The 25,355-nt window shown below is 46.8% G+C and overlaps 2 protein-coding genes across 3 annotated transcripts in view; one reads left to right on the top strand and one right to left on the bottom strand.

Annotated features, from left to right (window-relative positions):
* LOC146198158 (replication factor C subunit 4) overlaps positions 1–25,355 on the bottom strand; it is a 122,731-nt gene that overhangs the window by 38,966 nt on the left and 58,410 nt on the right. The window lies entirely within an intron of this gene.
* Positions 1,260–25,355, top strand: part of LOC146198156 (uncharacterized) — a 251,384-nt gene continuing 227,288 nt past the window's right edge. Inside the window, exons 1-2 of one of the 2 annotated variants that reach the window (XR_014704953.1) lie at positions 1,260–1,795; positions 24,445–24,623. The gene's annotated coding sequence lies outside the window, so the exon portion shown is untranslated. Of the gene's footprint in view, positions 1,796–24,444; positions 24,624–25,355 lie in introns of those variants that run through there. The other variant, XM_084593504.1, reaches the window with a different exon arrangement.

The following is a 25,355-nucleotide window of genomic DNA, read 5'->3' as shown; positions in this document are numbered from 1 at the left end:
ACGTAAATGGTCTGCGATGCACGATCCGCCCCTCTATCGGCTAAAAGGAATTGCAGTTGGTCGGGTTAGGTTCTGTATATAGTCAGCTTTTCTGACTCTGTAACGCCTCATCTCAATTCGAAGAAATCTGTGATCGACTTGTGGTCGAGTGTCAGTGTAGAAAAGTTATGTTAATAATGGAGAAAAATAGCACAGGAAAAGGGGGAGAGATGCGTTTTATGGGAACTTCAGTATTGAAACCCCTCTAGCGTTTTTTTTTTTTTTCTTCAGTTTTTCTTCTCTTGAGCTGTCGAGTGACTGTGTGCGTGCTTAGAAAGCCTCTGAGATAACCTGCATAAACTTGGCAAGCCAGAGCATGCACACAGCAACACACGGGACAGAACCTTGAAACGGGTGACTTCCCGGAACTTTCTAGCTTTTTTTATTATTATTATCGCGACAGCATTACTTCCCTATGTTCACAGATTTCTGTCCGCAGAACGTGTCTGCAAAATCATGTCCGCAACAGTTGTGAGCAGTTGAGAAGTGGTAGAGGTTATTGAGTGGTGTCAATCAATAGAGGGTGATGTAATGTTGGGTTCGAAAAATAATTAGGCCAATAAGTTAATTAGGTAATTAATTAGAGGAAGAAAATGTAAAAGTAAGGCGAAAATGGTCTCATTAGCCAATGGCTTGTCGCCACATTTGAATGTATCAAATACTAAAATAGTTAAGTTAGTCAATTAGGGTGACGTCAAGATGTATCAAATACTAAATACTTAATTAAATCAGTCAATTAAGGTGACGTCAAGGATATGACGTCACGCAACCTGAAGTCGAGCCAAAAAGGGCATAGGAAGGGATTGGCGCGCAATTTAGACTACAATAGTTAATTCAGTCAGTCAATTAGAGTGACGTCAAGGCTGTGACGCCACGCAACCGGAAGTAGAGCTGAAAAAAGGCATAGGGAGGGATTGGCGCGCAATTTGAAAGTACCAAAGACTAGGAGGAGGCCAAAAAATCTATTTATTTAGTCAGCGGGGGGAGGGGGACCCTCAGTTCAGGGTCCCGTTGGCCGTGGTTGCAGTAACAGCGCGGCGAGCCAGCCATTGCTAGCGCTCCGGGCAGGGGTTCTGCAGGGCGGCCCCCCAATCTTTCATGCAGGAGTGGAGAGTGAGCTTAGAGAAGGGGTAACTTGGCACGCCCAAACAATGTGGTGAAGTGTTGCCCGCTCACCGCAATGTGGGCAGTCAGGGGAATAAAGGGAGGGGTACCAGAGGTTTAGGAGAAATGGTGTAACAAAGGTATTAGTTTGCAGGCGGCGGTAAGTTGCTGCTTCTTGAGTAGACAGGATGAGAGATGGGGGTGGTAATGTAGGGCGAGACAGCCTGTAGTGTTCAAGCAGTTCTGTGTATGTAAGGATCGGGGAGGCATACGTGTGATCCGGGAGAGAGGAGGCTCGGTGAAGGAGCGTGCGAGCGTGCCGATGGGCAGTTTCATTGCCGGGCATCGACTGGTGTCCCAGAATCACACTGATCCGGAGGGTTAGCGACGAGTATTCGGCAGCACCGATGCGTCTGCGAAGATAGTTACGGCAGGCCGTGCGGGAATCTGACATGATGTTAACTTGTGCATTAGTGGCGGCGGCCAGAGCGATGGCTGCTTCTTCGGCAGTACTCGGTTCGGTGGTGTGAAGAGAGGCATAGTTGAGGAGAGTGCCCGCTGGAGATGTCGCGGTAATGGCCATGTGTTCGTTAACAGGGCCAGCAGCGTCTACGTACAGAGTATTAGGTCGGCTGTCCCATATTCGAGAGAGGTGAGTGGCTCTTGCCTTTCGGCGGTCTTGGTGATATTCTGCATGCATGTGCTAGGGGAGAGGTCTAACGGTAATTGCTCGGCGGATATTCTGTGGCAGATATTCGTGGTTTTGGGTGGTATAGGGCGGGGCAATATTGAGAGTTTGAAGGACGTGCCTTCCAGTGGACGAGGCTGGTAAGCGGACAAGTTGCGCCAAGCGATGTGCTTCATGCAACTCTTCAATGGTGTTATAAATGCCAAGTTGGAGTAAGCGGTCGAAGATCAAGATCATTGGCCTCGTTATTCCTAACGGTCGGTCCCATTCCTCTACTCTAAATCATTTATTCAACACTACCGATCAAATTATACGAATGCTTCAACGATTTAAACATCGAAACTACGACATTAGGGAGCGAGACGGCCTGCAGCTGGTCAACGCATTCATCATCGCCCGCATTACCTACGACACGCAATACCTTCCGCTTCGTAAGCAGGAGCTCAACTGGTTGAGCACTCTTGTCAGAAAAGCGGCCAAGACAGCCCTGGGGCTTCCCCAATACACGTCTATCTACCAGAGACTAAAATGGGTAAATAAGGAATGAAGTAATGTGACGTCCAGGATGTGACGTCACGCAACCGGAAGTAGAGCCGAAAAAGGTCATAGGAAGGGCTTGGCGCGCAATCTGAAATTACCAAAGACTAAAATGGGTAAACAAGAAGTGAATTAAGCAATTAGAAGCAACCAACAGCAGCATCCATGCTTTCGCATTACTGCAATGCAGATTCTGCAGTGCTCTTTAATTTTGTTTTTGTTTTAAGGGAAATTTTAATTTATAGCTTTTTCTTTTTCACACTGACGACAACCAAGAAGGACTGTCGCTTCTCATCTACCCATACCTCCACCCTCCTTATAAATTTATGCAACCCTGATTTTAGTTTCTTGGGAGACACCAGGGGCCTTAAAAGGAAACGTGATTATCTTCACGTATTTTTTTTTTTTTTGCGCATCGTAACAGAGATGAAACAAGCAACCAAAATTACTAGGTAGCAGCGAAATATTAGAGCAATATTATATTTCTGTCCCAGTCGAACGTTAATTCGATGTTTTTAATGTCCCTTTTTTTTTCTAATTTTTCAGCAATATTACATATAAAGATTGGTGTAATGTTTCGGTAAACATTTCAACAACATATATCTAACACGTGTGAAACATAAATCTAACGTTCGTGAAAATGTAGAGCGACCTTGCAGAAGCATGTAGGCCCATCGCTCATGAAGGTGCACAGTTTGCACTCTTTTGCAAAGATTACAATACAGTACAACTCCATAATACAGCACAACTCTACACCCACCTCTGAACAAATAATATTTGAGTCAACATTTTATGTCCATCGCCGACGGGTGTTCCATGAGTGATAATGGTTAATGGATAATAAGCAAAACTTTTTAACGTTGGCTCGAAGGTCACAGCCAAGGAAAGTGGCGATGGTGACCAGAAGTGAAATAGTACAGCCTGCCTGTTTCAACTACCGTTGGGTCGTCACACTTAGCTAAGAATTTTATAACATTATTCTTATGTTCGATGCTATCTGGGTTATCGATCTGCAGTCCTTTAAGCGTCCTTGTCACCCAAGCAGCGTCCCTCAATTTGAAACGGGCTCATGGGCGCAATAAACGACCATGACGGTCCTGGTTCGGCGGCACTGCATGCTCTACAAACGCAGAACGAATTCGTGGGCGAGAAATGCTCAGTGCGGGTCAGGTTTTAGAGGTTGGGTTAATGGTTAGGGCAGATGAGATAAGAGACATCGCAGCGGAGGAGAAGAAGTGACGGGCAGGGATTAGGAGAGTACTGAGCCGAGTTTACCGCATGTGAGCTCAAAAAGGCAAGTGCCCAGTTCATGATGAAGGGGAGGAAGGGTATATAGATTTAATCAGGTTACCTGTATACTCATTGCCTGCCATCTGAGCCATGCAAGGCAGCTCTCTTCCTGACGACTCTCGATCAGACCTCTATTAACCCTCTGTAACCTCTCTTCACCATTGAGAACGCAGAAATTGTAAGCATACAATGAGCTGGCACAGCTGATTTGCTAGTGGTGTGCGATTCCCTGGGCGCGCCAGCCCACGGAGGAGGAACCGCTGCTTTAGGAAGAGCCGTTTGCCCTGAAGGGGATGGCGACGGTAATCGTGAAAGACGGGATCGCTTTCGCGCTATCTTCCCCAGCTCCTCCGTGACAGGCTGCATTCACGCAAGGAGGGTGTCAGCTGCCATAGCAGCTTCAACTTTAAAAGTGATTCAACCAGCACTCCCTTTCTTGTGGAGTTCAAGGCCATCACTTTTGCTTGTGCAAAATGCGATGGAATGACCACCTGGGGGGCGTGGCCTCGAACAGACAGGGCTAGATTTCTTTTGGGCATTCTTTCAGTTAGGCAGCCTGTAATTCACAAATGGGCTAGAACCCTTGAACTCCACAAGGAAGGGAGTGCTGGTTGAATCACTTTTAAAGTTGAAGCTGCTATGGCAGCTGACACCCTCCTTGAGTGAATGCAGCCTGTTCCCCGGTGGGCGTGGCCTCGAACAGACAGGGCTAGATTTCTTTTGGGCATTCTTTCAGTTAGGCAGCCTGTAATTCACAAATGGGCTAGGACAGAGTGAGCGCTCAGTGGCACAGAGTTGTCGCCGATGACCTCTGCTCGTACACGCTGTCGTCCTCGGCTTCCGGCTGGCCCCGCTGCTTTTTCCTCCCGCTTCCTGTGGATGCAGTGGGCGTAGGTTAAGACTCGCGCGGCTTCCTGTACTCGTGGGGAGCAGCCGCTATCGGTTTCCGCGCAAGCTTCCCGGCGGCAGAAGCCCTTCCCTGCCGCCTCCGCTGACTTACAGCCGTTCACCTCGAGCAGTGTTCGTTCTCGATTTTTCAGCTGTATGCTTGCTCCGTTCATCTGTCCTTATCACGCAGTCGCTATCATTAGACTTGCAAACACAAGTCAATGAAAGGAAAGTGAGAGGGACCACTTAACAGCTATCACTGAAAAAGACACACTGATTTATTTTATTTACTCTTTTTTGACCAGGCACGAGAAAATCCCATAATCTTTAATCGCATTCTCATGTCATCATTCTCATCAGCAGCCAGAAGCTCTCATTCATGCTTTTAGCTGACACTGTGCGGAATCTCAAGTTTCCTCAAAATCTTATTCTCCACGTATAAACACGGACACTAGTCAGTAGGCGAAGACGAGTTCGCTTCCAAAGTGTCGAAAATGCTGTTGACGGCTAATAACAGCTTGAGAGCCCATCTCTAGCACGTCCAGTAGTGCAAGCCTATTAGGAATCCTCCACGATGTTACTAAAGAAGAACGAGACTCCTGTGCACTGAGAACTGCTTCCGGAGAAATGTGTTAAACTCGCTCTGTCGGCTCCAGTGAGCGATTGAGCCATGCTGTAGTACTGACAAGAAGGATAACCAGTCTACTTATAAGAATGTTGCTTACATCGTCAAACACGTATTAATAAGCCATGGCAGCGTAAATGAACATAACATCGCTGCTGCGCTCGGGTGAACATAAACAACGCCGGTGTGTCGCCTGAAAATCATGAACAAGATTTATTTTTAGCCTCCGCTTATCATTCACATCTTTCAATCAACGCCTTACTGTGAAGGGATGAGAAAGAAATTAATTATTACACACTGCAGCTCAAAGAAAAGCTAACAGTTCATCTTTTAGTAGCCCATATAGCGTAATTTTAATGATAATATTGTTTATTGCCAATTTGCCATCAAGATGATAGGAGAGGCTTGGGGTGAACTAACCCCCTTTACAAAGGGTCAACCGCAGAACAAGAAAAACACATGCATATAGTTGAATTCGCTTCGCAATTTAGCTCAGCCAGAAATAAGAAAATGATAAAATAAATACAAACGAATAGCCGCATAGAATACAAAATCAATCATAATCACTGAAACAAATAGAGACAGGGAAAAGCACTATTTCTGCAGCCCCCTTTAAAATGCGTCAACAAGCAGGACAGGAAGAACACATGCAGTGATAGTTGTATTCGCTTCGCAAATCAGCTCAGCTGAAAATAGCAAAGAACATATGTATAAACAGATAGACGCGTATAAACAAAATCACAATCAGTGCAATAAATACAGGCATCGCAAAGCAGTTTTCTGCGGTTTTTTTTTTTTCAAGAAATTTGCTTTGGCCAAAGACGGTGAAACGTATTGTTGCGAAGAAGGTCCACCAGCGATAGCAGTCAGTACAGCTAGCGTTGTTGTTGTTCTCCAAACTAGTGGCATATACCCACACAGGGGGATCGGCCAAGAATTGAGGTGCAGAGATATTTGTTTTTTAATTGCATAATTACATCGTTAAAAAAAAATGAAATGATCGCTAAGGAAGAGAGAAAGAAAGTGAAATATGTAAATATATGTAAAAGCGTTGATGGCAGCTCTGATCTGTACACCCTCAGCGTCGTCATCTTTAGGCAGTCTGTCGCACTTCATCTTTTTCTGGAGCACGACCAGCGAATACCGCTAGTAAAAATATAATCTTTAACTTGTTTTGGGTAGCGTGGTTCGTAATTTTGCAGCAGTAATTCTTCATACTTTGTCTGGAACACACTGCGGTCTCGCAAGACCAAGCAATGTGGGAGGGCAAATATGCAATAGAGATCAGTGCTTCGGAAACAGGCGCGCTTGAAGCGAGCGCCTGTTAAGAGAAGCACAAGAAAGGCGTTACCAAGTAGCTTATCCAAAGCAGTAAAAGAAAAAAAAAAATGATTTCAAGAACACGAAATACAAGATTATACATCAGTATAGAACATGTTAAGAAGCGATTACGTTCCGTAAGAACATCAAGATTCTAAAGCCCTGGCTACACCACATTCAAAGCTTTCGAAGAAAACATTTGCCGACGATTACATTACTTCCTAATGCGAAATTTGAGCGCATGTTTCATCTTTTCGATAGATATTTGGAGGCGAAACGAAGTGGCGTCCATGTGATGTGCGATGTCAGCGCACGTTAAAGATCCCCAGGTGGTCGAAATTACTCCGTAGCCCTCCACTACAGCTCCCCTTTCTCTCTTTCCACTTTCACTCCCACCCTCATCCCTTCCCTTAAGGCGCGGTTCGGGTGTCCACAGAGTAAGTGTGACAGAAACTGCGCCTTTCCCTTCCTGTGAACCAATTATTATTATTATTATTATTATTATTATTATTATTATTATTATTATTATTATTATTATTATTATTATTATTATTATTATTATTATTATTATTATTATTATTATGCGGCAAATATTTCGAGCAAGACATGTATGATCTCCATTGACAGTTCTTGATCGTCATGAAGGATATTTTGTGGTCGTCCGAAACCTTCCACTAATGGCACTTTTTTCTCTCTTTTTTTTTTTTTACCGCTACCTTTCTCCTTTTCTTTACCGCTCGGTTAAGGTGTCCGCCTCAGAATTATGACAGATACAGCGCCTTTTCTTTGATGTCAGCCAATTTTGAACGCCGCTGATGACTGCTGTACTGCTCTATTTCTGTATGCTCTATGATGCGGCGTTCGAGGAATCGCCAAATGAAAGGCGCCGCACGGACGCCTGGATCGAACGCCCGGCGGTTGGTTGGTTGCACAACTTTTATTTCCATCGGAAATGGGCGTCCTCTTTCCCGCCCCCGGCACGTGTGCCGGGGAATACGGGGAGTCGTGTGCTCGCAGATTAGAGATTGGCTTGTTGCGGCCTCTTCCGCCAGATGAACGGTGCGGTGCTGGATCGCAAGGTAGGGGGTCAGCTGGTGACGTCATCACCAGTCCTGACGTTACCATGGCGTGGCGTCATAGTCAATCATATGTCGTTACTCATGACTATTTAGTCATGAATAATGACTAATTAGAAGTAGTTAATGACTAGTTAATCATTATTTTGTACTGGTTAGTGACTAGTTAGTCATTAGTACTGGTTAGTGCCACGGAGGAAGAGGGGGCTGAGCTGTGGGGCTGAGAGGGAGCGTAGCTGGTTACGAGGCCGACGGCGACGCCAGCGGCGATCACGACGCGAAACGCTGGAACGGGCGCCAAAGAGCTGCGCTCTAAAAGGGGTTGGAGGCAGATCATTACATTCGGTTATGATGCATGGTAAGAATGAGCACTTAACAAATTTGTGTGCGTGGTATACGGAGGCACTATAGACATGTCGATGTCTGGATGTGTGCGGCTTAACAGAATTATTTGAGTCAATGTTCAAGGACATTTTGTAAGTTACAAATAAAAATTTGTCGCTCATGGTTTCAAGTTTTGAAAGGGTATCCGAAGGGACCTTTGAAAAAGAATGTGCAGCTTTATATTTAATATAAACCGAACTGCACGTCTTTGGACCATTTCCAGCTTTTGTTTGCATTTTATGCAGGAGAGTTCCTATATACTTCTGAAGCATACTCAAGTTTAGGCGAAATAAATGCTTTATAGGCTTGAAATTTTAGTTCGGACGGTACTTGCTTTCGTGTAGCAAATGCGCAGACGTTTGTAATATATTTAGACCAAGAAAGAGTGTTAGTAATTGTAATTTAAGTATTTAAATTCTTCTATTTGCTTTACAGGGAGGCCATTGACATCATATCAAAGCAAATAGGAATGCTTTTTATTTAAGACACGAATCAATAAGCTTTTTTCCTTTTTTAACTTTAGCAACATCCCTGACACAGCACACCATTCATTGATTTTCGTCCAGCTGTTCAGTAACCTTCTGTGGTCATTTTCACAAAATATCTCTTTATAAAGAAGACAGTCATCTGCGAAGAGGCATATCGGGATGAACTAAAATTTCACTCATTTAGACCCTAAATTTCTTTTCACTCCTTTTTTTCTTGTCGCTAGCAGCTTAAAAACTCCGCATGAGCCAAAAAAAAAAAAAAAGTCGATATGGGTTATTAAAACTTACTCCGTAAAAAAACAAAAAAACAAACAAAAAAAAAAAACAAAAAAAAAATCCTCGTCCGCCAAATCTTGTTCCTCGACTTCTCTAAAGAAATAATGACACTTCTCTGAATATAGTATCACTGTTTTTCTGCGAGGCCGAGCTTGACAAGGCACGGACCTTGCAGGAAGCGTGCAGCGCCCGACGCCTTCAACGTCACCAGCTTGCATTTGCTGCTGGGCAATATGAAGCTTGGCACTTGGCCTTACTTTCTTTCCTTTCTGTTCCCCGTGACGAGTTGTTGTTGCGACTGAAGGAAGAAGGAAAAGAAAATGCACGGGCCTGCTACTGGCTCTGTAGCTGAGCCACCTCCGCTGCCTCGTGCGCACAGAAGAGAAAATAATAATTAATTGGTTCACAGGAAGGGAAAGGCGCTGTATCTGTCACACTTGTGTCTGTGGACACCTGAACCGCGCCGTAAGGGAAGGGAGGAAGGGCGGGGGGGGGGTGGAAAGAGAGAAAGAGGAGCCGTAGTGGAGGGCTACGGAGTAATTTCGGCCACCTGGGGATCTTTAACGTGCGCTGGCATCGCACAGCACAAGGACGCCTCAAAATAGAGAAGAAATGAAAAGAAGAGGGAGAGAAAGACGCTCGCCGCAACAGCCGTCGTCCACCACCGAAACAGTAGCGGGTGCAATGACGGCCTACAACAGATAAAAATATGGTGGCAGGCTAGTCCCCGCTGCAAGCGGCAGTGACAAGTCCCAGTCCCGTAGGGCCAGGAGCAACCACCACAACGCTCCCCGTGACGAGTCGAGTGAGGTCGCTGTTAGCTCTTCCTTCGTCTTCCTTTTTTTTTTTTTCTGCTCCTTTCGTATTGGTTACCCGACAGGTGTCCGAAAACCTGATACGTGTGCATGGCAAGTTCTAGTAGCATGGCTCGCTGCTCCTGACTCCTGAGGCGCCGTTCTGCGTTTACGCCAAGCTGGAGTACCATGTATAAAAAAGACCGAAATGACATATGCCTGACGAAAACAGTCGCCCCTCGTCTGCCTGGACAATCAGTATAGGTGCTGGTAGAAAGCGGCGGCGAGAATTAAGTCATTTCGAGATGTTAGTGTTATGCGCCCATTGTGCTCCCACTTAATGTGCGGGCATGCCTATTCCCACCCACACTAAGAAGTCCAACCTCCTCAGGTGCTCGACGATCGGGGCTCAAGCGGCCCTTGCCAGCAGTACTCGCGAAACGGCCCGGACTAGAGCTGCTGATCAACTCAGGCCAGCGTAATGGCCGGCCCGCGTCCTCTTCGATTGTGTCAATAACAATTTTTCACGAGCAAGCTTCCTACAGTGTACATTTGTCATTACGAGTTTGTGCCAACAAGGCATTTAAAACAGCTTGGATGGTTCTTAATGCTGGAAATTAATACAAGCAGGAGAAGGGATGGTGGTCTGGACACACAGGCCAATAAGGCGCGGCTGGCACTTCTCTCGTATCGTCCGTTGGGCTCTCTCTTAATGTTTTTTAACCTTTGTTGCTGCCATCCGCTTGACAGTTTTTAATCTGTCCTCATTTCTTCAATCTTCTTGCATGCTTCCGTATTTTCCAAATTTAGGCCCGCCAGATAGCGCTGGCTGGGCCAATGACATTTATCCAATGAAATTGGATAAATTCGATGAAAAAAAAAAGAGCGTGGAATTATACCGAAAGTGGAAAATGCAGATCAGGAAGGAAGATTTCTTTGATAACTCAAGAGGCAGTGCCCTACTTTTTGAAGCTAGATCAGGGTGCCTTAGAACACGCAGCTACAAAAAGAAGTTTAACAATGGAGATGACGCATGTGCTGTATGTGGAAATTCCAGTGAAACAATTGACCATATTATACTCGAATGCAATGGTATCCATCCGGAAGTTGATGCAGGCGCCATCACTGTTCCTGAAGCTCTGGGGTTTAGAGATAACAGTGGCCGGGTGAATAAACCGGCGGTGGAAACCAGCAAAAAACGGCTGGAAGATTGGTGGCTTAAAGGCAGAGAAGTGACATAATGTTAGTAATGTAGGAGCAAAATTTAATAAACAGAATGATGGTTTAGTTAACCATTCTAAATCAATAATTAAGATATATGGAGAAAAATGAGCATGATAGCTACTGCTACCACCCCGTTTCAAAGGGGACGCTCCTATATTCCATCCATCCATCCATCCATCCATCCATCCATCCATCCATCCATCCATCCATCCATCCATCCATCCATCCATCCATCCATCCATCCATCCATCCATCCATCCATCCATCCGTCCGTCCGTCCGTCCGTCCGTCCGTCCGTCCGTCCGTCCATCCATCCATCCATCCATCCATCCGTCCGTCCGTCCGTCCGTCCGTCCGTCCGTCCGTCCGTCCGTCCGTCCATCCATCCATCCATCCATCCATCCATCCATCCATCCATCCATCCATCCATCCATCCATCCATCCATCCATCCATCCACATGTCATGGATCGGAGCTTCGTTGCAATTGCGGCAGCAGCATTTTCCCCCTATTTGTTTCTTTCCTCTCCACTCTAAGGTTTCTTAAGGATGTTGCTGGAACACCTGAATTAGTTGCCCCTCTACGGCAGCGAGACACGCCGTACAGCTGTTTTATCGTTTAACGTAAATCATCGCGATAAGTTAAAAAAAAAAAAGGAAGAAACGAGGCGCCTTTTCTCTTTTTTTTTTTTTTTTTTGATGTCATGTCTTCTGTCGCGTCCACATTCCTTGTAAGTCGCATAACCTATACATAAGGGATAAGGGAACGAAATAGCGTTAATTAAAATGACGTGACAAGGCTAAATACTGTGTTGAACAAACAACTGATGGTTGTTGCCAAATAGGGGGTTTATGGATCACATAAACATGGAGAGACACAGGGAGACGGACAGAGCGGGAATTTATGGGCCACATATGTGTCATTTTAACATTTTTCGTCTGGAAGAGAGGCAATCTATAGCTCTCATGTGACCCACGAATTTCCTCTTCGTCTGGAAGTAAACGTCACTTGTTTGTGCAGCGGCTGTGTACATGCATGCGTGCTTTTGTCACCTCCATGTCATTAGCGCTGTTTCCTCCAGTGAGCATCATGCACCACCAAGATGCTCTCCTGCTATATACACAGAGGTCTGACTCTTCCATTTAAAAAGAAATATATTGACTGCCGAAGTAATATATTAAAATTCGGCTTTAACCGAAAAAGGCGAGTATTTATAACATGCATATGCATCACCATGCACTAGTTGGCTATTCACTGACAATTACAGTGTTTCACATGAGAAAATGAAAAACAAGAATGCGGATGTTTAACATGGCTAAGCCTGGTATACGAATTCACTTGTTTGGCATAATAGATATTTGTAGATGGTGGATGTCGATGACAAAATGTCAGTCTTCTCGCACGCTGTTGTACACGCCGCTTGGCGCGGCGTATCTCAGCCTCCGACAATTGCCGCGGAAGAAGACACTCGCTACCTATTTCAAAGCAGGCTGAATTCATTCGGCTGATCACGCGATAAAGAAGATAAAAACAGTTTAGTGCAACCTCGATCTAAACCATGTGTGCTGGTTCAAAAGAGTGAGAAAGGAAACACTAACGGGTGCATTGAAAAATAGTGCAGACCGCTGGCGCTGTGTTTCGTTTTCTCAAAGCTTAAGCTCTTTTTACACCTAGAAATTTTGGGGATATTTAGAAAAATAATTTTTAAACGTATCTTTTTTTTTTTTTTTCATATTGCATAACATCACGGTAACAATGAACACGGCCACATATCTTTCCTCGACAGGCTTCTAGTGTTTTGCTATTAATCTTCAAAAATGCTCCCGCATTTCTGTTTAATAGCAGTTTAAGCTCAGGACAAACTTGAGAAACAAAATTTTGTCATGTCTAGGAAATTTAGACCATTTTTACCATATGCTCACAAAATTACCTTATAAAAAGCCTACAATTGTTTTCAAAATAGCCGCCCGTTGGTTTTCTAGGACGGTCGTAATTACTCGCTGCGAGTGCAGGGACAGCTTCAAGAGCACATTTTGGTCACGCTTCGAAAGCTTATACCATTACCGTCAACACATGCACATAACAAACGTTACTTGGTTTTAGTAAAGTTGCACTTAACAGTATCTTACAATATCCTACAGTTGCTTCACAACTGAAAGGTGTCCCAGAATCCTGGGCTTGGTCCATCGATAGTAATTTAGGAACACTTCGGGAACGTTACGCAGCACAATATAGGAGGGGACACACCACTGCCTCCATCTCTTCTTTTCCAGCCTGTCGTTTCCAGCGCCAGTAGTTGTACCATTTTGTCCAGAAGTTTATTTAACTATCTTCTTTCCTAGTATTTTACTGATTCTATCACAAATGAATCAGCCAAGTAACATCGTGGAATGTAATTTGGTGGGTCGTATTTGACTTTCCGGACTGCATGGTACGCCATGTAGCTTGCCATTTGCGGCTGACCTCCGGCGGTGCAAAGCGCCAGAGCACAATTCGCCTGACCAATATGCCAGACCAATAGAGGCTGGTCAAGGAACAACTTTTATGAGTGTTTCGCGTGAGAACGCTGATCAAAGTTTATATGAACCAAATAGTTGTGTTTATGCTCCCGGAGAAAAGGCGAACACAATGGGGACACAAATGACCGAGCGAAAGAAAAGGAGCCTTTGATTCCTTCACTTTGTCGCCACTTCCTCCGAAACACATCTCTTGGCCGGGGCTCAGCTGCCTTGTTCAGCTTGACCATTCTGTGGAGCCCGGAATAAAAGAAGTGTAAAATAAATTAAGGGTAAGAAAGGTGTAGTCCACGACTTCTTCGGTCTCTCGCAAGCTATGAGCAGCTCTGTTAACGGGACGGTGCCGTTTTCGTTTACGTCTCAATTGGTCTCAATTACGCAGTGTTGGTGATAGTTTACGGCGAAGGGTGTAACCGTGAAGTCGAGGCCTGTGCTTCGTCTCGCGAACACGACAGGCGCCGGGCACATCCGTTGCAGCTGGAAAGTTTCAGACGCCGGACGCACCAATGAAAGGGACCGAAGTTGAACGCTTTCCATGAGCGTATCGCAAGAGCGAATAAGGTGCAGTGTTAATTAGCCCACAACTGGGCGTCTTTGTCCGAGTTACCAGAGCTTACAGAAACCGGGTCGCACAGATAAGGACATTATGTATTGCGTTTGTGAATGTGGGTTCCTAGTCGTCAGTGCTTTTTGGGACATTCTAAATGCCCTTTTTGCCATCCGTCCTGTCTACGGAAGTTAATTTCAAAACTTTAACTCTCCAAGTGTTGAGGCACTCTCCCCAACACGCAAAAAAAAAAAAAAAAAAAAAAAAAGAGAGAGAGAGAGAGAGAGAGAGAGAGAGAGAGAGAGAGAGAGAGAGAGAGAGAGAGAGAGAGAGAGAGAGAGAGAGAGAGAGAGAGAGAGAGAACTAACCGTAGTTTAACTTCGCTCTAACCGATTTAGAGGCACGAAAGCACTGTCTGTCATGGTTTGACATGGTTTTGCATGGCAGTTTATCATTGAAAGACTGCCACAGAGTCTGGCAAAACGTTAAACGTCTCTACTTGGGTCGGTTTCGGAGGATAGGAAAGGAAAGGCGCCGTATCTATCTCAAAACATTGCCTTGCATGGTGGACACTCACATAACCAACGGCATAAAATTGGAGATGCATATTTCGAATCTGTCTCATACTATAGTAGCCTACAACTTGACCAGTACATGGACGCTAACGGTTGGTTTGGATTGGTTGGTCATGCGGTTAAACGTCTCAAAACGACTCAGGCTATGAGAGATGCCGTAGAGGAAGATCCCGGAAATTTCTATCCACAGCGGTTCTTTAACGTGCACTGACATCGCAAAGCGTACGAACGCCTCTCCGTTTCAGAGGAGAGCTCCCTTCAGAATTGGTTATGTGACTTAAGATTTTCATTAAACGTAAAAAAGTGCGCTTTCCTTGCTTTCCAAATTAAGGATCCGGTAAATCTTTCTCTAACATTTAAGCAGGAAATGATTCCTCAATTTAAGTCTTTGAGGTATCTAGGGGTGATTTACGATGACCATCTGGCATGGAGGGATCACGTTGAACAAGCTGCAGCGGAAGGGACTCGTGGTGTGGGTATGTTGTGCAGGTTAAGCAACCCAAGGTCTGGGATGCGGCGAGACGCTCTTTTAATGATTTATGTTATGTATGTCTGACCAATTACAGAATGTGGATCTGTGTTGTTTTCTGGTTCACCTGCTTACAAAATTCGCCCGCTTGTTCTTTTAGAGCGGGAAGCGCTTAGATTATGCCTTGGGCTCCCCAAATTTGTGGCTACCAATGTATTATACCTTGAAGCCAGAATACCACCGTTGTTAGCTAGATTACAATTCTTGACTGTCCAGACGTATCTAAAAATATATGAATCACGATTCCATCGCTCCCTATTAATTTTTTGTTGCGAGCCAGCCTCCTTTTTTGGAGTCAGATGGCCTCGGTTTCATACCCCGCAGGTAATACTAGTGCAAAATCTGTTACTACCTTTGCGCGTAGTCCTTTCTAACACCATTCCAACAAAAGTAAATGGATCTTCGGTTCAAATTGTCAATGATGACATTTTCCCAAATAATGCAAAACACTTATCACCTCGAATGTTAAATAGATTATTAGAAGATCATTTACAAAGTCTTCCCGCTAGCATAATGATAGCAACTGATGCTTCTCGATTTCATGAAAATGCATGCGTTGGAATATACTGTCCGCTTTTAGACTGGGCTTTTTCAGTGCGTCTTCCGGATTTTACCCCAATTTTCCAGGCGGAGTTGCTGGCGATGGTGCTTGCTCTGCGCAAACTAGACTCACCATACTCAACAGTGGCTGTAATTACAGACTCTTATTCCTTGTGTTTGTCGCTTTCTTCGAATATGGACTCGCCAATATTAAATACCTTTCTTTCATTGCTCCCCTCACATTTGAGCCTCATACATATAGTGTGGGTACCAGGCCACAGTAATGTGACAGCCAATGAGGTTGCTGACAGACGAGCTAAAGAATCTCTGAATGGCCATATGTTGCCTATCCTCTCGGCAACAGCGTACATAACAGCAGCACGATTTTGTAGGCGTTCCTTATTAAGCACGCAGTCTAGATCTATTTTAACATCGGACGATTACCTGCATCTCAAGTATTCCTGGAGTAGGAAATCATGTCAATCAAGGCAGACTGAGGTCATCTCTAACCAGGCTACGCTGTCGTATTCGGCCCCTAAATTTCTATATGCACAGGTCTGGTTTGGCGCTTTCTCCCGTCTGCGCAGTCTGCGGGGATCCGGAAACAATAGATCATTTCTTGTTATTTTGCCACCGTTTTACCATGATAAGAAAACGGTATTTGGAGAAGCCGTTACAACAGCTGGGTGTTAATTTGAGCAGCCAGATTTTATTATCTTTCGATGCCACCATGCTTGGGTGCAGCCATAGGTCGGTTTTTAACACCGCTTAGAACTTCTTAATAAAAACAAAACGTCTGACTTGCTAATATGATTTGATTTTTTTAATCTGTACATATAAATCTCAGTATTCTCCTACTGCGTGCGTTAGTAATTACCATTTTTATTTTGGTTTTTCATATTTAAATTTTCTTCTCTATTCCCTAGCAGCCATTTCTATTTGTTTTGCGATGTAATTATGCATCTCAAAATCTAATATCTCTGCACCTCAATTCTTGGCCGATCTCTCTGTGTGAGTATGTGCCATCATATTAGAGAAGGACAACAGCTGAGCCACCTCCGCTGCCTCGTGCAGACAGAAGAGGGAAAGTAGAGAAAAAAGAAAAAGAATAGGGAGAGAAAGACGCGCGCCGCAACAGCCGTCGTCCACCACCTAAGCGGTGGCGGGTGCAATGACGGCCTACAAAAGACAAAAATTCGGTGGCTGGCTAGCCCCCGCCGCAAGCGGCGTTGACCTACCGTCCCAGCTTCGTAGGGCCAGGAACAGCCACCCTTCACCACCTTCCTCCCCCTTCTCTTAGGTCCGCACGAGGCAGCGGAGGTGGCTGAGTTACAGAGGCAGTAGCAGGCCCGTGCATTTTCTTTTCCTTCCTACAGCCACAACAACAACTTGCATAGCGCAGTTAGCAGCAACACACTCTGATTCCAAAACAATCATAACGGACGCGCGAGGGGCGTGTAGGAACGTTCAACTGGGCTGGGTCCCGTACCTGTCCTACCGGATACTACAAAACAGCTCGGACCTGGCCTACTGCGCGCGAGGGGCGTGTAGGAACGTTCAACTGGGCTGGGTCCCGTACCTGTCCTACCGGATACTACAAAACAGCTCGGACCTGGCCTACTAAATACTGCAAAACAGCTCGTACGTAGGAAGTTCATCCCGCCACTTCACAGTCTGGGCTCTGGCCCACTCGGGGCTAGAAGGAAACGAAACTAGGCAGCAGATGTCGCCGCCCGCGCGCTTTCCAACCGGGCTACCTTGCCCTCCTCCTCCTCAGAAAAAGAATTCACACCACCCTACACTTTCAGGGATATTACTCAGCTGTACCAAAACAGACACAGTCTTTACTCTCACTTGTGTAAAGGGTTAACGAGAGCGGAGGAACGTGTGTTTGTTCGCCTCCTTACGAACACCATGATGTGCCCGGCGTTACTTAAACACTGGCAATGAATGCCTTCTCCGGGCAGTGCCTGCACTGTGGAGAAATGTCCTCGAACCTCTTCCACATGGTGTGGCTGTGTCCCTCCAATCCTGCCTTTGCACGTAACTTGGATCCCACTCGGGAGGACTGGGAGGCGACGCTATTAACCTGCTCCGACCTGAAAGCCCAAAAGGAATTGGTCAAACGAGCAATGGCGGCAGCGGAAGCCACTGGGGTCCCGCACTAGCTTGACTCCACCTAGTGTTTGTGAGGGGAAGGGCACTAAGCCTGATCGCAGAACAACCTCCATGTCTCTCTCTCTTTTTAATAAATGTTTTCACCACCACCACAGCACACCGGCGCACTTGCGTTTCGCCTCCACCGAAACGCGGCCGTACGCCGTCTTCCCACTCACCGCTTTGGTGGCTCGACAATGGCTGGCGGTCACAGTTGCTGCGCGAGTGAGCCACGACGGATGTGCAGCGGGGCCTGACGGGATATACGGTATTCACATAGCGATATGCTACACGTATTACGTTCTTATCTACTTTATACCTGGGGTTGTGTGCTTGGCTTGACTTTGGTCGGGGTTGAAGGTCAAGGGTGCACAGCCAGGCGAAACTGTGGGTTGTGTCTGGAGTAGTAGAGCGTTGGGTCTAAAATAAATCCGGGACGAATGTCAAAGGCAGTGGTTCTCTGCGTTCTCTCGCATGCTATTCTTTGTTCCCTTCGGAGCACACGTCTTACGAATCAGTGAGCGCCGATTTGTTCGCTAAACAGGGCCTTGCTTCTGTACTTTCATCCCATTCGTCCTCAAAATTTCACCCCACCTTCTTTTCTAGCATGGAATGGCTCTCTGACCACGGTCCTCCGGGTGACAGGCGTTTCGAACGCTTAATACGCGTTGTTTAATAAAGCAAACTACTTTGTCTCCAAACGATCGCTGCAGTGTTTCTCGAGAGCAACTCCAGAAAATGTCCGCAGCCGCGCGGCCGCCGCCCACTGCGCCTGTCTGTCAGCAGTTGCGCAAGTGGCCTTGCCTACCGGAACATTGCATTTCTTGCTCTCGGCCTTTTCTCGTCACGGCGACGCGCAGCCCGCGCTTTTGTCCCATGGAGGACGATTGTCTCGGGATGACAAAGCGATCTCGGTCAAGATCTGCGCCGCGTCGGTAGGTTTGCTATCAGCTGTTCCGGCTTGGTGGCCACCGGGGTCCCATGGAACACCGCCTTTCGGTTAAACGCGACAGCGTGGAGGGCACTGTCCCGAAGGAATTCTGGTGTCGGCGCTGTGAGAAGAGATCACGAAGATGCCTCTGGCAATGGTGGTTGACAGATGCCTTGGAGGAGGAGGAAAAAACTTGTCGAAGAAGTCGAGGCAGGCAAGCCTTCTGGGTCTCCGCACAACTCAACTCGCGACCTAAACGTACATGTCATGTTGACTCATGACGTATGCAACCCGGCTGACGATGATCTTTTGCCTGGCCGGGTCTGCTGACCGCAGTAAAGTATCTCAGTCCTCCCAGGTTCGAAGAGGTACCGGCACGGCGGAGGAAGGAGACTCCAGGAAGGATAAAAGAATGTGGGTGAAGGTGGCCTTGGGGTTGGAGCACGAAGTGTAAAAGTAGAGCTGGTGTCGGCAGCCCCCGCCGCAAGCGACGTTGACCTACCGTCCCAGCCCCGTAGGGCCAGGAACTGCCCCCCCCCCCCCCCACCCCCCCGCGTTCTGTGTGATTTCAGTATAGGCTCTTCTGCTACACCACTATTTGTGCAGCAATTGCGCCCGATTCTCGTGGGCGTATGATTAGAATGGTGTTGCACATCTAAGAACGTTGTGGAACGTTGTGTTGCGCACAGCAAGCCGAGTTTATTGATCAAACGTTCGATCGCTAGTCCTGAGCAGAGTACACTGAGCTATAGGTTTGGAATAACGTTGTCTTCTATGTCGTAGATACATGTTCGCAGTGTACTCGTATACCAGCCGTGGTGGCTCAGTTGTTAAGACAGTCGGATATACTGAACCGGAGTACCCGAGTTCTTAAGCCAACTTCGGCGGCCGCGTTTTCTGGGAGGCGAAACGGAGAGGCGTTCATATGCTGTGCGATGTCACTGCACGTTAAATAATCTTAGCTGGTCGAAATTATTTTACTGCCTTTCACTACGGCACCATTTTTCTTTCTTTCTTCTTTCACTCCTCAAGGTCGATGAGCTTATTTAATAGGACTTCTTGACATCGGGTGAGATGGGTCTTACGCGTCCCCACTGCTCTACTCTGACGCGCGGCGGCATCTCATCTACTCTGGGATTGCCTGCTTTTTATACTGGACGCTCCGAGATCGAACCCTACCACCTGAACTACCGTTCCCTTCTAGGAACGGATGTTAATACACAAATGATATTTGCCAAGTACTGGACGCTCCGAGATCGAACCCTACCACCTGAACTACCGTTCCCTTCCAGAAACGGATGCTAATACACAAATGATATTTGCCAAATATGGCTATTTTAGTGGCCTTGTCAGAGCAATGTGATTTGAGTGACGACCTGTGCAAACACTGAAGGTTATGTTTACTCCCCGTTACCCCCATTCATGGCCATGAGACTTCCTATTTAATAAAGGACTTTCAACTCAACTCTTTAGCGAAACAGAGTGGCGTCCGTGTGCTGCGCGTGTCAGTGCACATTAAAGAACCCTAGGTGGTCGAAATTTCCGGAGTCCTCCACTACGGCGTCTCTCATAGCCTGATTCGCTTAGGGACGTTAAACCCCACAAACCAAATCAACCACTCTCACCTTTCACGGCGCCTTTCCTTTCCCATAAACGCACAGGGCTGCTAAGACCTGACGCTTTCGGAAAGGTTGGCTCGAAACAGGGGAAGACCTCGCGGCTCCCTCTCTAGACTGCATGGTACACCTCATGTGGCCGACTAAGCAAGATAACTGTGCTTACTCACAGGGTTCAGTTACACTAACGCTAAATAAAAACCCTGGTCGCGTGGTAGCATATTTCTGCATGAAGTAGGCTCCTTCGAATATACACCTTGCGAGCTCATGCGTTCCGACTGAGGGAAGTAGAGACTGTTGCGCAGCTATCGTCTTTTGCATTCCTGTAATGTTGCATAAAATAATTAACTAATCAAAATTATTACATCTGAAACGTAACTGATTACAGTAGTCAATTACAGCCTCTGAAAAGTAATTGAACAATTACAAGGGAGTAACCGATCGATATCGCGCTTTCTTTTCGACTTTATTGAAATAACACCAATCTACTCCGACCGTGACACACTAGTGTTCGACTGCACGATATTAGAGCGTGAGCTCTACTCTTCGCTCTGCAACGGCCAAGGTCATTCGTCCGAGCGTTTGACCTTGAGAAGAGAGAAGTCGTAGTGGAGGGCTCCGGAAATTCCGAATGCCTGGGTTCAATGTCAGTCGCATGTTTTAGCTTGGCCCAAGAGGCGCCATAGTGGAGGTCTGCGGAAATTTCGGCTATCTGAGGCTCTTTAACGCGTACTGACCACGAGACTAGCAGCTGGTTTAAAAACTGCTTCGCCGGCTCTTGGTTGCTCAGTATCGCCATATATGAGGCGCGTGCCGGTTCGAGAGTGTCAACGCGTTCGGCGCGCAGGCGTCAGGCTGATGTAAAGCCAGACTAACCGATCTTACTCTCGGATAACTAGGTTTAACTTGGTTAAGTCTCCGTAATTTTTATTACATGCTAATTGTTTACGTTCAAGAAGAGTTTTATTTTGAAGTTTTTTTTCCCCAACATCTCCTTGTGGAGAGGTCAGCAGCTACACTGAAAAAGCTCACTGTGTGCATTAAAGGGAAACTCTTAACACCATAAAGCTTCTAAACACCTCGTGCATCAGCGCATAGTTGCACAATGCTTAGCTGCTAGTGCACCACGTGTGTTAATGTTTTGGGGTGCTGACAACCTGTTCCGAACTCAAGTTCAAGTTCGAGATAACTTTATTGCCGTCGATGTAGAGGCCCCTCCGTTCCCTCAGTAAGACCCTAGGGGGCCTACAAGGGAGAGGGAGCCCCGCAGGGGGACGTCTTTTGCAAAGCGTCCTGTGTCAGACGGGTTACTCGAGCTTGGTGCGAGCCTACGAGACAGAATGAGTAGAGTGGTCTGGGAGGCCTCTCTGGCCAGCTCGGATCTTGAGGCCTAAATAGCAGGTGAGAGAGCTCGGGTCGCGGCTACAGCCAATGGCGTCTTGGAACAGGGACCGCCACCTACCGCAACAACCATCCCTTCCTCCCTTTCCCAACTCAGTACAGTGTTCAATAATTGCTTTCTTCCCCCCCGCCGCTGTAGCTCAGCAGTCAGGGTGCTCGACTGCTGAACGGAACGAGCGGTTTCAGTCCTGGCCTCGGTGGATGCTTTTCAGTGGAAGAGCAAGGCGCCCATGTATTGTGCAGTGTCAGTGCACATTAAAGAGCACCATGTAAATTTCCGGAGCCCTTCACTACTGGGCGTCCCTCGCAGCCTGAGGTGCTCTGGAACGTTAAACCTTATAAAACAAAACAAAGAACCAAATTTAATTGGTCCTGCAAGATATCCGTGAATGATTATTATTGCCTTTATTTCACATACCTATAATTAGTAATGACAAGAAACGTATAGATGCCCCATAGACGCCCATTAATAAATTATTTTTTTCTTAGCCACAGAATAAATACCCTGTCACCCTGTCAGTGAACGGTCCCTTACCTCTGGCCTTTTTGTTGCGTCGTTCAGTGTTTCTACAGCCAGAACCGTAAATGCTGCTTGTGTTGACCATTTAGTACCAGTAGTAGTTTAGTAGTTAGTTTAGTAGTTAGTAGTAGTTTTGTTGTAATGCTGGTTTCCGCGCAATCTTTGCTTTACGCTATTCTTGAGCTACACCCTCACCTTCCTGCTCTGTATGGAAGCTGCAGAATTGTGTGTGGGAAGTAAGTTTTATCGGTATCTGACAAGACGGAGGGTCCCTACAAAGCGGAAGCTTTATCTTTCTTGGAACGGGGCGGCGGTGACCCCGTCATGGCACAAACACGATCGCGCGCGATGCTTCTCCGTAGCCGGCTGCGTTCTCGCTACGTTACAAAATAAACATACCCGCTAGTACCGCTGCTTGCCACCAAGTTCAGGTTTTCAAGTCAACATATATCTTTAATTAGAATTTATTTTGGTTACCAGTAATCATTTACCTAAAACGTCATGACCAATATCATTACAAGACTGTAGGAAGACTTTGCAGGCTACTCTAACGTCTTGTCTCGGTTGAGTATAGGTGAAAAAATTTCGGTTTTCAGAGCCCCCCAACGCACTTATGTAGTTAAACTTCAAGCTGCCTCTGCTCGGCTTTCTTTCGCGAAAGACACGCATGGCTGCTCTGTTCCGGCGGCCTGCGTAAGGTCGGAGTCATTTCGCGCGCCCTGCTAAGCAGGCGCGTGGCGCGGCACACACGCTTTCGTGTTCGTACGCACGCGATCACGCCACATAGACATAGTGAGCCGACGGCGCTAATGCCATACGCGCGCTAGTATTTTAGGAGGCACTCAGCTGTTGAGGGGGCCACGCGAAATGCGGCCAAGGAGTGAGGGAGCTGTATCGCGGGCGCCGCTCGCCGGTGGTCACTGAGCTCCACGCTTACCTTTCGTTTTATCTACAAACACATGTTCAAGCGCACACGCAACAAGCCCGCCAGCATGAGAATTGCCTGACGCAACTTACTCTATACAGTTTACTTATCCAGCCAATAATGGAGACGGCTAATCAGCATGCAAAAAAAAAGGATGATAAAAGAGCTCAGCGCTATTTATTGTTACACTAAACCTCGCCAGCATTACATTACAAAGAGCGAACCAAAATTTAAATCCTGACTGAGAAAACTTAAAAAAAAAAAAAAGGAAAGAACAGCTGTCCTCTAGATGCGGTTGGCTGCGAAATTAAAAAGTGAACAGAATTGCATGAAGCATGAAAACAGAAAGCATGAAGCGATTTATCATGGTACTTGTAATGCATGATTTCCGGCCCGACTAATCCTTTCGTTAAGCGTCGTACACGGTCCATCTGGCCCCTTTTGCAAATGTCCAAAACCCCTTATTTTTTTTATGTAAGAGCCAGTTATTTTGATTTCGAGGCTTCGTACGATTTCGCACGAAACCGCGTTTGAGTCGTCGCGTGGTTCGGATTGTTTGCTATTCGCGTAACATTCGATAGCCAACGCGACCTCACAGTTGAACGAAGTCGAACGAGGGGTGTTCCGTGGTAGTTCTCAGTCGGGTTGCTATGGGCGCTGTTGGCTCATGCAGCGCAAGGAACAGCTGGAACCGGCACTGCCCGTCCGATTCCATTTCGTGGTTGCCTCTAGAGCCGGCACAGTGCATGTACTGGTTAATGCCACGATCGGCCAACAGGAGCACCGAACTATATCAACAGAAGAGAGGAGTGCAGGGTACATAGTGTGAGATCATATTCGCCATCGCCATACACTTATGGCAGCTAGGGGACAAGGAATTGTTTTTTAATTCGTCCTTTCCCCGTGCCTGTCTGGACAAATCAGTTAAGTTTTCCTAAATGTTTCTTATCCTTCCGTCATGACGGTCATCGTTTAATATGTTAGACGCATTAAACGTCTCACTCAAGCTTATTTTCTAGAAATGAGGCAGTAGACTGGAGGCACATGCAGACAAGAACCTTCCCAAACCTAGCAAATCACCATAAAATCTTGTCTGAAAAATTCAAAAACAACACATGCACCGCATGCTGAGAAGTCTCTGACATCATTCACATTACATGGAATTGCAAAGAACAATTAGAGAAATGTAAAACTTGATCAGCCAGCCAAACGGAGTGGGATGTGGAGCTGACCCCCAAAGGGTCTCTGAGCAGCGCAAGCTGCTCACCACTGCCCGGGAGGCAGCCAAGCGCATAGGGACCGTGGACTAATAGAAACCATGCATGCACACAATTCCGTGAACCAATTTGTTTGTTCTCTCTCTCTGACTTCAGTTGCGGGATTTCGCTGGTTCGAACTTGCTTTTTGCTGCTCACATTCTACCTCTTGACACCGCAGCTGCCACTTCCCTTTCAGTCGCTCGCCGCGCTGCCTACAGACCCAAAAGGCCTTGGTTGAGCGCGCCTGGGCAGCGGCCGACGCCACTGGAGTCCCGTACTAGGGACCCCACCTAGTGCTTGTGAGGACTGGCCTCTTAAGGGTTAGTCCAATTATACCTCCCTGTGAATGATCTTTTGAGCCAATAAATGCCTTTCGCCACCACCACCCCGTATCTGATATGACTTCGTGACGATCAGATACGGGGACATCGTAAACCCTTGTACCCATCTCTGCCTCGTGCGCCTGGATCGCAACGATGTGTACGGAACACAAGAGTATGAATCTCTTATATGCGATACGTCTTGTCGCATATATTTAGGCTCTGTTTCGTGCCAAAAAAGTGCAGTTCCGCAGTTCTGTCGCACGATTGTATCGTCGGTTCCGCATCTTTATTTACGCACACCCAACAGGCGCTCACGCAATCACGAGAACTGGCCCGCCGCATCGGGCGTTTGTGGAGTCATGTTCGAGGCACGGAGTGTGCTCTACGCAGCTGCCGCGTTAAATTTCAGGTTACAGATCCGACGCATGCAAGTGCAGCCCTGGTTTGGAGGCATAGAGGTCGAGGACCGCGGCGGTTGGCGCCCAGTAAGGTGTCACCAGCACACACAAGCGCGGTTGCTGACACGGCCGGCCATTGTCGTCGAAAAAGCGCCTTATCTCCCCGTTTCTTGGCCTGCCGGCAGTCTTGTGGCCTGTGGTGATAGGGTCTGGGCGTCGCCGCCGACCCTGTTTTATCAGTCAGTCCGATAGCGACCACAATAACACGTTGCGAAAGGAAGGTTGCCAGCTTTGGAGGCGGCAAACAACAGTACCTGGCGATGGCATGTCGAGCTGCGTGGGAGGCAAGCAGCCGAAGCTGCGTCGAGACCGTGATGCGCCAGAAG

The sequence above is a fragment of the Amblyomma maculatum genome, chromosome 2, assembly GCF_055883805.1.
Source record: "Amblyomma maculatum isolate TAMU_Amacu chromosome 2, ASM5588380v1, whole genome shotgun sequence".
In the NCBI taxonomy this organism is placed as follows: Eukaryota; Metazoa; Arthropoda; class Arachnida; order Ixodida; family Ixodidae; genus Amblyomma; species Amblyomma maculatum.
This window is presented reverse-complemented; position numbering and strand designations above follow the sequence as displayed.